The following is a 12861-nucleotide window of genomic DNA, read 5'->3' as shown; positions in this document are numbered from 1 at the left end:
CACAATTAATTGTAACTCCCTCTTTATGGGGTATATTTACTAAGGTCCCGATTTTGACCGAGATGCCGTTTTTTCTTCAAAGTGTCATCTCGGTAATTTACTAAGCAAAAATCACGGCAGTGATGAGGGCATTCGTAATATTTTGGAAGTCCTTGAAAAAAATCACGAATCAATACACCATCGGTCAAATACGCCTGCAATTTGCTTGAAATCGGTCATTTACTAAAAAGTGCAAAACACAAACACTGCCGACAATAGCCAAACACTGCCGTGCTAAAATACAAATCGTGAAAAAGTGCTAAAAAAAAACAGACCTGATTTTTTATCCCGTGTTTGTATAGGCATGCACGGATCCATGAGATCCGTGCATGTTTTTCAGTGGGAAGGGGGGGGGAAATGTTATAAATTTAAAAAAAAAAAATGCGTGGGGTCCCCCCTCCTAAACCAAACCAGCCTCGGGCTCTTTGAGCCGGCCCTGGTTGCAAAAATATGGGTAAAAAATTGACAGGGGTTCCCCCATATTTAAGCAACCAGCACCGGGCTCTGTGCCTGGTCCTGGTTCCAAAAATACGGGGGACAAAAAGCGTAGGGGTCCCCCGTATTTTTGAAACCAGCACCGGGCTCCACTAGCTGGACAGATAATGCCACAGCCGGGGGTCACTTTTATACAGTGCCTTTTGGCCGTGGCATCAAATATCCAACTAGTCACCCCTGGCTGGGGTACCCTGGGGGAGTGGGGACCCCTTCAATCAAGGGGTCCCCCCCCAGCCACCCAAGGGCCAGGGGTGAAGCCCGAGGCTGTCCCCCCCATCCAATGGGCTGCGGATGGGGGGCTGATAGCCTTTGTTCAAAGTGAATGATATTGTTTTTAGTAGCAGTACTACAAGGCCCAGCAAGCCTCCCCCGCAAGCTGGTACATGGAGAACCACAAGTACCAGCATGCGGCGGATAAATGGGCCCGCTGGTACCTGTAGTACTACTACTAAAAAAATACCCCAATAAAGACAACACACACACACCTTGAAAGTATAACTTTAATACATCCATCCACACCTCCATATACACATACTTACCTTATGTTCCCACGCAGGTCGGTCCTCTTCTCCAGTAGAATCCATGGTGTACCTGTAGAAAAAATTATACTCACATAATCCAGTGTTTTAGGCTCCTCGGTAAATCCTTTTGTAATCCACGTACTTGAAAAAATAAAAAAACGGATACCTGACCACGAACTGAAAGGGGACCCATGTTTTCACATGGGACCCCTTTCCCCGAATGCCAGAAACCCCCTCTGACTGATGTCTAAGTGGGTTTCTTCAGCCAATCAGGGAGCGCCACGTTGTGGCACCCTCCTGATCGGCTGTGTGCTCCTGTACTGTCTGACAGGCGGCACACGGCAGTGTTACAATGTAGCGCCTATGCGCTCCATTGTAACCAATGGTGGGAACTTTCAGGTCAGCGGTTGACCGAAAGTGACCTCACCGCTGACCTGAAAGTTCCCACCATTGGTTACAATGGAGCGCATAGGCGCTACATTGTAACACTGCCGTGTTCTGCCTGTCAGACAGTACAGGAGCACACAGCCGATCAGGAGGGTGCCACAACGTGGCGCTCCCTGATGGGCTGAAGAAACCCACTTAGACATCAGTCAGAGTGGGTTTCTGGCATTCGGGGAAAGGGGTCCCATGTGAAAACATGGGTCCCCTTTCAGTTCGTGGTCGGGTATCCGTTTTTTTATTTTTTCAAGTACGTGGATTACAAAAGGATTTACCGAGGAGCCTAAAACACTGGATTATGTGAGTATAATTTTTTCTACAGGTACACCATGGATTCTACTGGAGAAGAGGACCGACCTGCGTGGGAACATAAGGTAAGTATGTGAATATGGAGGTGTGGATGGATGTATTAAAGTTATACTTTCAAGGTGTGTGTGTGTTGTCTTTATTGGGGTATTTTTTTAGTAGTAGTACTACAGGTACCAGCGGGCCCATTTATCCGCCGCATGCTGGTACTTGTGGTTCTCCAAGTACCAGCTTGCGGGGGAGGCTTGCTGTGCCTTGTAGTACTGCTACTAAAAACAATATCATTCACTTTGAACAAAGGCTATCAGCCCCCCATCCGCAGCCCATTGGATGGGGGGGACAGCCTCGGGCTTCACCCCTGGCCCTTGCGTGGCTGGGGGGGGACCCCTTGATTGAAGGGGTCCCCACTCCCCCAGGGTACCCCGGCCAGGGGTGACTAGTTGGATATTTGATGCCACGGCCGCAAGGCACTGTATAAAAGTGACCCCCGGCTGTGGCATTATCTGTCCAGCTAGTGGAGCCCGGTGCTGGTTTTAAAAATACGGGGGAGCCCTACGCTTTTTGTCCCCCGTATTTTTGGAACCAGGACCAGGCGCAGAGCCCGATGCTGGTTGTTTAAATATGGGGGAACCCCTGTCCATTTTTTCCCCATATTTCTGCAACCAGGATCGGCTCAAAGAGCCGAGGCTGGTTTGCCTTAGGAGGGGGGACCCCACGCAATTTTTTTTTAACATTTAAACATTTTTTTTTTTATTTTACAAGGTGCACAATGAAGCCCAGCACGGATCTCTCAGATCCGGCCGAGATTCATTGTATCAAAGTCGGCAGTGTTTTACAAGTCACTCACGTAAAACACTGCCAAAAAAAACGAATGACATCGACATCGGAAAACCCGAAAATGCAGAATACGGCAACTTAGTAAATTAGTCGTAATCAATTCAAAAAGTTGCATATTTACACTTTCGATGTCATTCGTGATTGAACTTTGACCTCAAACGGGAAAATACGAATCTTAGTAAATTTACCCCTATGTCGTTAATAAGCTCAATACCCTTACAAGTACCTAAATCATTACCACCTAAATGTATCAATAAACAATCGGGGGCATCCCACTTCTCTTCAAAATCCCAGAGCACATTCAATAAATTGCTCCATCTAATACCCCTTAAACCTATCCACCTCACTTCAAAGGGGAACAACTTAGATGCCTCTTGCCTACTGGCCCAATAAACATATGAGTGACCCACAATCCACACCCGGCTTGATAATGTCAAAAACCTGCAGAAAAAAATGGCAAAAACAAAGAAAATTTTATTTAATATTAATATAATTCAACCACACTGCTAAACAGAGAAGGAGAAAACACCAAACCTCAAACTTTTGTGAGGAAAAAGGTGAAAAGAACTCCAATTCCCCTTTAATGGCGGGTAGCTTAGGGACCTGGGTTTCCTGAACAACAAACTCACAGGACACCTCTATGAATGCAATTTATCACCCCTAATATAACCCTTGTAAGCATCTGACTTCCACCTCCCTAATCTCTTCGTTGGAAAAACCTGTCGATGCCGCGCAAGTCGCTGCTACTATCCTAAAAGAATGGGTCCCATAACTCTCTAATAGAAGGTCCAACGCTATCAGACACCTATTGAAATTCAAATCTAGATAAAGGATTAAGATCCCTATGGACCAACCATTGCTCCCCCCTTCAGGACGAATCCGGCCGTAAGCCTCTGCTAATCTTACTGGGCAAATGCTTGGCTTAGAATGCATAGGAACAGAAATCCATTTACCTTTCCCAAGCTGATCCATTTTGGAACGAACAATGTATTTTAAGAAGCAGTTTATTGTTCTTAACCACTACATTATTCAACAATATACCTGTATCCACTGAACTTTTGCTCTTTGCAACTAACTCATCTACTCTTAAAGTACAGAAAAAGGCTACTGCAAATGCTAAGCTAAACATGGTAACCTCGAAATCTCCTATCGCAATACCCGAAACAGCAATAATTAAATCCTTCAACAGCCCGATGTCAATTGGTCTACGCTCATCGCTGACATTTGCCTGTACGTTAGACCAACCCCTCAATGCTTTAGACAGAATAAAGGATTTAGTTGGGTCGATCAACCCCTCTAAATTTGAAAAGTACAAAATTCCTGCCAAGGCAACTGACATAGCCATTTTAGAATGAACCCTCTGGTACCATAACCATACAAACTCCAAAATAGCATCCTGTACACTCTTACCCCTACCGCCGGAATTCATGTACTCCTGCCAATCATTCCAAGCTGCAGAATACGATCTCAACGTTCCAGGGGCCAGTGCCTTCAACGCTAAAGCTTTCATGCTGGTTTGATGATCTGTCATACAAATTCAGGACATGACAAACCCCCCACTTTAGCTGCTGGAGCTAATGCTCTAAATCTATCCCATTGAAAATGAGACAAAACATCCGCTATCTCGTTCTCAACCCCAGGCACATGCCTAGCATTCAACTCTATATTCTTCTGTAGACACGTGTAGGTTAAATGCCTCGACAACTTCGGCGCATGCGAACACGAAGACTTTTGATTGTTGATCGCTTGAACTACCCCCAAATTATCGCACCAGAATAAAATCCTTTGATTACTAATCCTAAAACCCCAGATCTCGGCTGTGACAATGATTGGAAACAGCTCAAGGAAAAGCATACTATCAGTAAGCCCCTTTGCACGCCATTCCTCAGGTCAAGCTTCCGCACACCACTCACCTTTAAAATATGCACCGAAACCTAACGACCCTGATGCATCTATGAAAAAATTTCAGCTCACGATTGTTTACTTCCTCGTGCAACCAAATGCGGACCCCATTAAACTCTCTCAAAAAAATTAACCAAACCTTACAATCCTCTTTCAAATCTAATGAAATCCGGATAAAATGGTGTGACCTCTTAACCCCTGCGGTAGCTCTTTCCAACCTACGACTAAAAACCCTTCCCATCGGAATGACCCTACACGAAAAATTCAGTAACCAATTAGTGACAGGACCTGCTTCAAAGTCAGCTTTTTTGCAGAAATAAAATTTTCTAACAAACTCCTTAAATGACACAATTTTTCTGTTAGCAATCTACAAAGGCCTGCCTCAGTATCAATTTCCATACCCAGATAAGATAAACGGGTCACAGGACCCTTCATTTTTTTCCTTAGCTATAGGTACTCCCATAACTGAAAAAAGAGCTTGAACTGAAAAAAGCAATTCATGGCACAATGAGCTACCTGCAGGACCTGTCAACAAGAAGTCATCCAAATAATGGGCGACTCCCAACTGTCCAGTGCCCGCCTGTATGCACCACTGCAGAAATTAACTAAAACATTCAAAATAAGAACACAAAACTGAACAGCCCATAGGCAAACACCTATCCACAAAAAACTGACCATCCAGTTTGAAACCCATATACAATCTACAAGCTGATTCTATATCCACCTTCGCCAACGGTATGCCCAAACCAAAACCTTGATCCATAGCAACAGCTTCTTCAAAAGACTGATATTTCATGCTACACAAAGAAGGGTCTAGAGCCTCATTATTAAGCCTCCCTCTGGGTAGGAAAGGTGCTAAATTATCCAAAATTTTCTTGGCTCCTTCTTTGGAACTACACCCAATGATGAAACACAAAATCAGCTAAAGGTGGACTTTTAAAAGGGCCACAGATACGCCCTAAACCAACTTCAGCAGCAATCTTAGCTCTTACAATTTCCGGGAAATCTCTAGCTGGTTTAAGATTCCTTCTGGCCAAAACTAAAACCGGCCTAACTACTAGCAAATTAAAATCGAACTTAAAACCCTGCAATAAAAATGCCGCCTCCTCCCTAAGAGGATAGCGACCCAACCACGGTTCTAAAACTTCTACATTTACTGGTGACTCCGTTTTACCTAGGAACGGCTCTCTGTTCCCCTCCACCCGCTGACTGAGCTGCGGGAATATTGCAATCCTTTGCTGCGTGACCTCCTCCACACAGCATACAGACGTGACTATATCGACATGTTGTTCCCCTACTACATTGCGCGTTATTAACCGCATAACATTTCCCTCTTCCTGCTGTGTTAAACCCTCGTATGACCTGAAAGGGCTGTCTTCGTCCCGTCGATTCCGTGAAAGGCCTATTGCTTTGAGTTACCTCTAACCATACCTCCACGTCTTTAAAACCTTAACTTAGAATTCTATGACCATCCTACTTCTTCCTAAATAATTAATTGTACTGATGCCAAACATTGTGCCTAGCCGTCAGATACATATTATGTAACAGATGAAAATACTTAAGGACGTTCAAAAACTCTGATGGATGAGACTCTATATAGCAGGCCGCAAATATATACATCTCCGCAAGCCAATTAGGATAACCTCTTCTTGCCTCCTCAGCAGCCAGCCCCCCCAGCCTTTGCTGTATCCAAAGCTTTCTTAGCGTCATGCTTAATCGCAAACATGTCTTCAAAGCGGCCTTTCTTTATTCTTTCCCTCACCTTAGACCTAACTCCACTTAATATTGCTGTATTCGTGCAATGTACGCTATCTCCGGTTGCATCAGGAGTCGAGCTGCCCGCTACGCTACGCCCTCCCTTTGAACCTTTACACTTCCCTCTAAGATGCTGAACAAATGTCCGCATAAATTTGCGCGGATTCTCCACTGTACTAGATGTAGCAGATGATTCTTAGAATAAGATAAAATTGAGCTAAGCTGAACTTCTAAACTTTTCTCACCAGTTCCAGATGTAGAAGGGCCTGCATCCACGTCTCCTGCGACCTCTTGTCCCACATTGCCCGTGCTTGAGAGTGTATGGGTGGAAGATTCTCCGCCGACTGCCATGGAGATGGAGGTCTGGCCGGTGGAGGAGCTTGGGGCAGGGGCGGCAGCCTTACCTTATGAGCGCTTATCAATTAATTTAGCTCAGGCTGCAACCAATGTCCATATTGACTGCATGCCTGCGGGGGTGCCGAAAATGACGTAAACTGTGTGAAAGCATAGGGTTGATAGAACTGGCCTAAATGCTGGGAAAATTGAGGGTTAAAAAACTGTTGCTGCCCAGCTACAGGCAAGTGCACAACATGCTGCTGCGCTCCTTGGTTGAAATATGTGGCCCAAGACACCTGTGGGGGCTGTACACTACCAGCTGCCTGCATTTGCAAAGGTGGGGGAGGGAGAATTCCAAACAAGCCCCCCACCAAATCTAACCCTGGCACTGCAGACCCTGGAGAATTAATTACACCACCTGGTACTCCCACCTTATCTCTAAAGCTAGTATTTGCACCTGGGGTGGGAGAGGCTAACAAGCTGCCTCTCCCCTGCAGCCCTGATGGAGACCTGACATTCCCAGCAGCCGCACTCCTCCCCCCAGCTCCTGAAGCTGTGGGAGAAGAACTAACAGCCGCTGCACTCCCTGAAATGGCAACGGGGGCGGGGCTTGTGGTAGCGGGGGCTGAGGCCCCTGACCTGCTGCTCAACACTGAGCATGGCCAGCAGGGGGGTGTTTGCGGAGCTGGCCGCTGCACTTGACATCCAGGCCCGTAGGACTGAGGCAGACTGATGCGGCTAACCGCTCGCCGTGGCCGCAACGGAGCGAGCACCGGGGACTGCGTGACCGCCTCTCCTCGCAGAGAAGTGCCGTGCTCCCCTGACCGCCGTACAGGCAACAGCAGAAAGAGGCCTAGACGCCTCTACCAAGCGGCTGGGATGGGGGGCATTGCGACGGGGACGGGGCATGATAAAAGAAGGCTGAGGTGAAATGAGGGGACAAAATGGAAAAACACAAAATAATATGTAATTAAAACAAATTAAATAACACAGCAATAATAAATGACACAAAGGGGGGTTAAATGTTGTTGTTTTTTTTAGAAATTAATGATTACAATTAGAGAAGGACACAAAACCTGCAGAGTGATACCAAATACTTTACCAGTCCAGGGATCACAAAATGGCAAGAGGGATTTCCCTCAGCCCTAACTTAAATAAACTAACATAACCCGCCTACCAAACCACTTCTCATTGGTTAACTGATTGATTGACAAACCTCAGCAACCTATTAAGTAATGTCAACACAAAACCAGATACAGCCAGCTTAGCTACATAACAAACAGGGTGCTTATATTCACTCTATCCTATACAGTCTCTCGTTCTTTTATTCTGCCTAAAGGCCGATTTTGACTTTGCGATTTCCCTTGAACAGCTTTGATTCTTCTTACACAATGTTTATTTGACTCTTATTCCTTTTCAGCTTACCTTTCCACAGAATGCACCCAATAAACAAGGCACATGGCTAATCACTGAGTAATAAACCAATTCTTTAATGCAGTTCTTAAAATAATCTTAAATGCTTTAGCACAATATTGAACTCATCCAACAGCCCAAGATGTTGTACCCCATTTAGGATGCACATTTCTTATGAACTTTCGGCTGTATGCATGAATCAGTCACACGTATCACTCGATGCGTTTCGTAGTATCACCAACTTCTTCAGGGGTGCAAATTAACATAAGGTACATGGTCCAACAGATAACTCTTTTCACAACAGGAATCTGACTACTAAACATGGGTTGTGTTAAATAGGCTGTTAGCCACCATTGCAACTGCACATTGTTCAAACAAATGACACCTTTCACATACAAAACTGTATCCTCCACGACTATTGTGTATAGGGGGTAATTACAAGTTGATCGCAGAAGGAATTTTTTTTAGCAGTTTGGCAAAACCATGTCCACTGCAGGGGAGGCAGATATAACATGTGCAGAAAGAGTTAGATTTGGGTGGGTTATTTTATTTCTGTGCAGGGTAAATACTGGCTGCTTTATTTTTACACTGCAAATTAGATTGCAGATTGAACACACCCCACCCAAATCTAACTCTCTCTGCACATGTTAAATCTGCTTCCCCTGCAGTGCACATGGGCCCTCATTCCGAGTTGTTCGCTCGCAAGCTGCTTTTAGCAGCATTGCACACGCTAAGCCGTCGCCTACTGGGAGTGAATCATAGCTTAGCAAAATTGCGAACGAAAGATTCTCAAAATTGCGAATAGAAATTTCTAAGCAGTTTCTGAGTAGCTCGAGACTTACTCTGCCACTGCGATCAGTTCAGTCAGTTTCGTTCCTGGTTTGACGTCACAAACACACCCAGCGTTCGCCCAGACACTCCCCCGTTTCTCCAGCCACTCCCGTGTTTTTCCCAGAAACGGCAGCGTTTTTTCACACACTCCCATAAAACGGCCAGTTTCCGCCCAGAAACACCCACTTCCTGTCAATCACACTCCGATCACCAGAACGAAGAAAAAACCTTGTAATGCCGTGAGTAAAATACCAAACTTCTTAGCAAATTTACTTGGCGCAGTCGCAGTGCGAACATTGCGCATGTGCAGTTTGCGGAAAATTGCTGCGATGCGATGAAAAAGAACGAGCGAACAACTCGGAATGAGGGCCATGGTTTGACCAACTGCTAAAAAATTTCCTGCTGCGATCAACTTGGAATTACCCCCATAGTTCCAAGTGTTAATCTATTTACTACTATGTGCTGCATATGTTTTTTAATATAAGTACATTTTCTTCTGTAACCCACACTAAACTATTTTATTAATATTTTATTTTAATTAAAAAGGTGCAGTGGGCACTTTTCATCGTTTGTGTTTTGGTTTTGGATGTGGATCCCCGCTCGTGTTTTGGATCTGGATTGGTTTTGCCTAGAGATGTGCGGAGGGCACTTTTTGTGTTTTGTGTTTTGGTTTTGGTTCTGGTTCCATGCTCATGTTTTGGACCTGGATTGGTTTTGCCCAAACCACACTTTCGTGTTTTGGTTTTGGTTTTGGATCTGGATGATAAAAAAAAAAAACCCCAGCTAATATCACATAATTTGGGGGTAAATTTGATTCTACGGTATTATTAACCTCAATAACATTCATTTACATTCATTTCCAGTCTATTCTGAACACCTCGCACCGCACAATATTGTTTTTAGGCCAAAAGGTTGCATCGAGGTGGCTGGATGAATAAGCTAAGAGACACAAGTGTGCGACACAAACACCTGGCCCATCTAGGAGTGGCACTGCAATGGCAGACAGGATGGTACTTAAAAAAACTAGGCCCCAAACAGCACATCATGGAAAGAAGAAAAAGAGGTGCAATGAGGTAGCTGTATGACTAGGATAAGCAACACAAGTGTACGGCACAAACACCTGGCATGTCTAAGAGTGGCACTGCAGCTGCAGACAGGATGGCACTTAAAAAAGTAGGCCCCAAACAGCACTTCTTGCAAAGAAGAAAAAGAGGTGCAATAAGGTAGCTGTATGACTAAGCTAAGCGACACAAGTGTGCGACACAAACAACATGGGATGTGCAGGAATTTGCACAGATAATAATAATACATTCACAATAATGGTGGCATAGGAGAGCGTACCCCTAAACCACACACACACACACACACACACACACACACACACACACACACACACACACACACACACACACACACACATTTGGATAATAATAACCCTTTTATTTTGAGCTATTATAATAATATGCAGCACAGGCGAGCGTACCCCTACACCACACAGGGCACACCCTGTAAAAATTATTTGGATAATAATATAATTAATGTATATAAGCCTTTTATTTGGAGTAAATAATATACAGCACAGGACACCACCACTGGACTTATGGCAGCACAAGACACCACCACTGGACTGATGCAGCACAAGGCAGCACCACTGGACTGGTCTTATACAGCAGTACCCCTGGACTTATACGGCAGTACCCCTGGAGTTGTACGACAGTGTCAGACAGGATGGCACTTTAAAAAACCAGTCCCCAAACAGCACATGATGCAAAGAAGAAAAAGAAGTGCAAGATGAAATTGTCCTTGGATCGAGCACGGTGGCCAAAATGTAGTGCTCTGATTTCAACAGATTGACCACCCTTGAATCCTGGCAAAGTGAATGGAGGGCTCCATCCACAAGTCCCATATACTTTGCGGAATTGCTCTGTCTTAGCTCCTCTTTCAATTTCTACAGCTGCTTCTGCAAAAGCCTGATGAGGGGAATGACCTGACTCAAGATGGCAGTGTCTGAACTGACTTCACATGTGGCAAGTTTGAAGGGTTGGAGAACCTTGCACAAGACAGAAATCATTCTCCACTGCACTTGAGTCAGGTGCATTCCCCATCCTTTGCCTATATCGTAGGTGGATGTATAGGCTTGAATGGCCTTTTGCTGCTCCTCCATCCTCTGAAGCATATAGAGTGTTGAATTCCACCTTGTTACCACCTCTTGCTTCCGGTGATGGCAGGTCAGGTTCAGGAGTGTTTGCTGGCGCTCCAGTCTTCTGCACGCGGTGGATGAATGTCGAAAGTGGCCCGCAATTTTTCTGCCCAACGACAGCATCTCCCACACGCCCCTGTCATTTTTCAAAAAATTCTGCACCACCAAATTAGTTGTATGTGCAAAAAAACAAGGGACTTGCTGGAATATGCCCAGATGTCATGAATGCACAATATTGGTGGCGTTGTCATATATCACAAATCCACAGGAGAGTCTAATTGGGGTAAGCCATTGTGTGATGATGTCCCTCAGTTTCTGTAAGAGGTTGAGAGCGGTGTGCCTCTCATGGAAACTGGTGATACACAGCGTAGCGTGTCCAGGAACAACAAAAAAGAAAGGAGGTGATACTGCGCTCCCTATGTCACAGTGGGTATCTGTAAGGAATGTGCAGCTGGGGGCGTGGCTGTACTACATCAGTCCACTAAAGAATGAATACAGAAAGTAAATAGGTGTTTGCTCCCAGCTCACTATCCAACAGGAAAATTCACAGTACTCAATTGTGTAAATGCAAAGAGTTTTATTTTTGACAAGTATATAAACTATTATATTGCTATGGTATATAAAAGGTTTAGTTCTAAACAAATTATAATGAAATAAACAGCTGTATTACTGTAGTGTGTGCCTGTTCTGATCACGTGGGGCTATACAGATCTTAAGTGATTCCCCTATATAGATGCATATGGGGGTGCTCTAGTATGATTCTAGTACCGGTACACTTCACAAACATACATACAAGTCAAAGGACAGAGACAAAACACAAACATATAGAACTTATATAGGCAGTATGAAGCACTATGTAGCATCTTACTCTCATCTGTGGAGTGCTGTAATGAGACGTATTTTGATATCCAAAAATACGGGATTAGTCCGTTATCTAAGACCGTGTCCTCTGATAAAATGCAAAGTCCCATGTGGCAATTGGTATGCTGTGTGGGTTAAATACCCGTGTGGAAAGAGTCCCAGTTGCTCCGTATGGAGTGAGGTGAGGGAGATTTCCTGACCTCCTCCATGGTGCGTTCCAAGTGCCCGTATCTCCCTTGATGGTAGGCGTCATTCTCTGGGGGAAATGGAGATGATGTCTGCTGGCAGACTTCCTTGTAGCGCGCCTTGACAGTCTTGCGTTGCTAACGAGGGATCAGTTAAATCGGTAATCGACGCAGGAAGGCTTTGTCAGGATGTCTGATATGTGCCCAGGAACAAGCTTGTGTTTGTGAGATGTTGCTACTGGTGCCGCTGCTGTTGTTGCTGCGGGAGGCAATACATCTAACCAGTAGGCTGTCACAGTCATATAGTCCTTAGTCTGCCCTGTTCCACTTGTCCACTTGTCCACATGTCCGTGGTTAAGTGGACAGTGGGTACAATTGCATTTTTTAGGACACTGAGGACACTTTTTCTGATGTCTCTGTACATTATCGGTATCGCCTGCCTAGTGAAGTTGAACCTAGATGGGATTTGTTACCGGGGGGACACTACCTCAATCAATTCCCTAAGTCCCACTGAACTAGTGGCGGATACCGGACACACGTTTAACACCAACATAGCTGTCAAGGCCTCAGTTATCCGCTTTGCAAAAGGATTACTGTCATATTTCATCTTCCTCACAAAAGACTGTTGGACAGTCATTTGCTTACTGGAAGTAGTACAAGTGGTCTTCCGGCTTCCCCTCTGGGATGACGATTAACTCCCAGCAGCAACAACAGTAGCGGCAGCAACAGCAGCAGTAGG

The sequence above is a fragment of the Pseudophryne corroboree genome, chromosome 7, assembly GCF_028390025.1.
Source record: "Pseudophryne corroboree isolate aPseCor3 chromosome 7, aPseCor3.hap2, whole genome shotgun sequence".
In the NCBI taxonomy this organism is placed as follows: Eukaryota; Metazoa; Chordata; class Amphibia; order Anura; family Myobatrachidae; genus Pseudophryne; species Pseudophryne corroboree.
Note: the sequence above shows the minus strand (reverse complement) of the source record.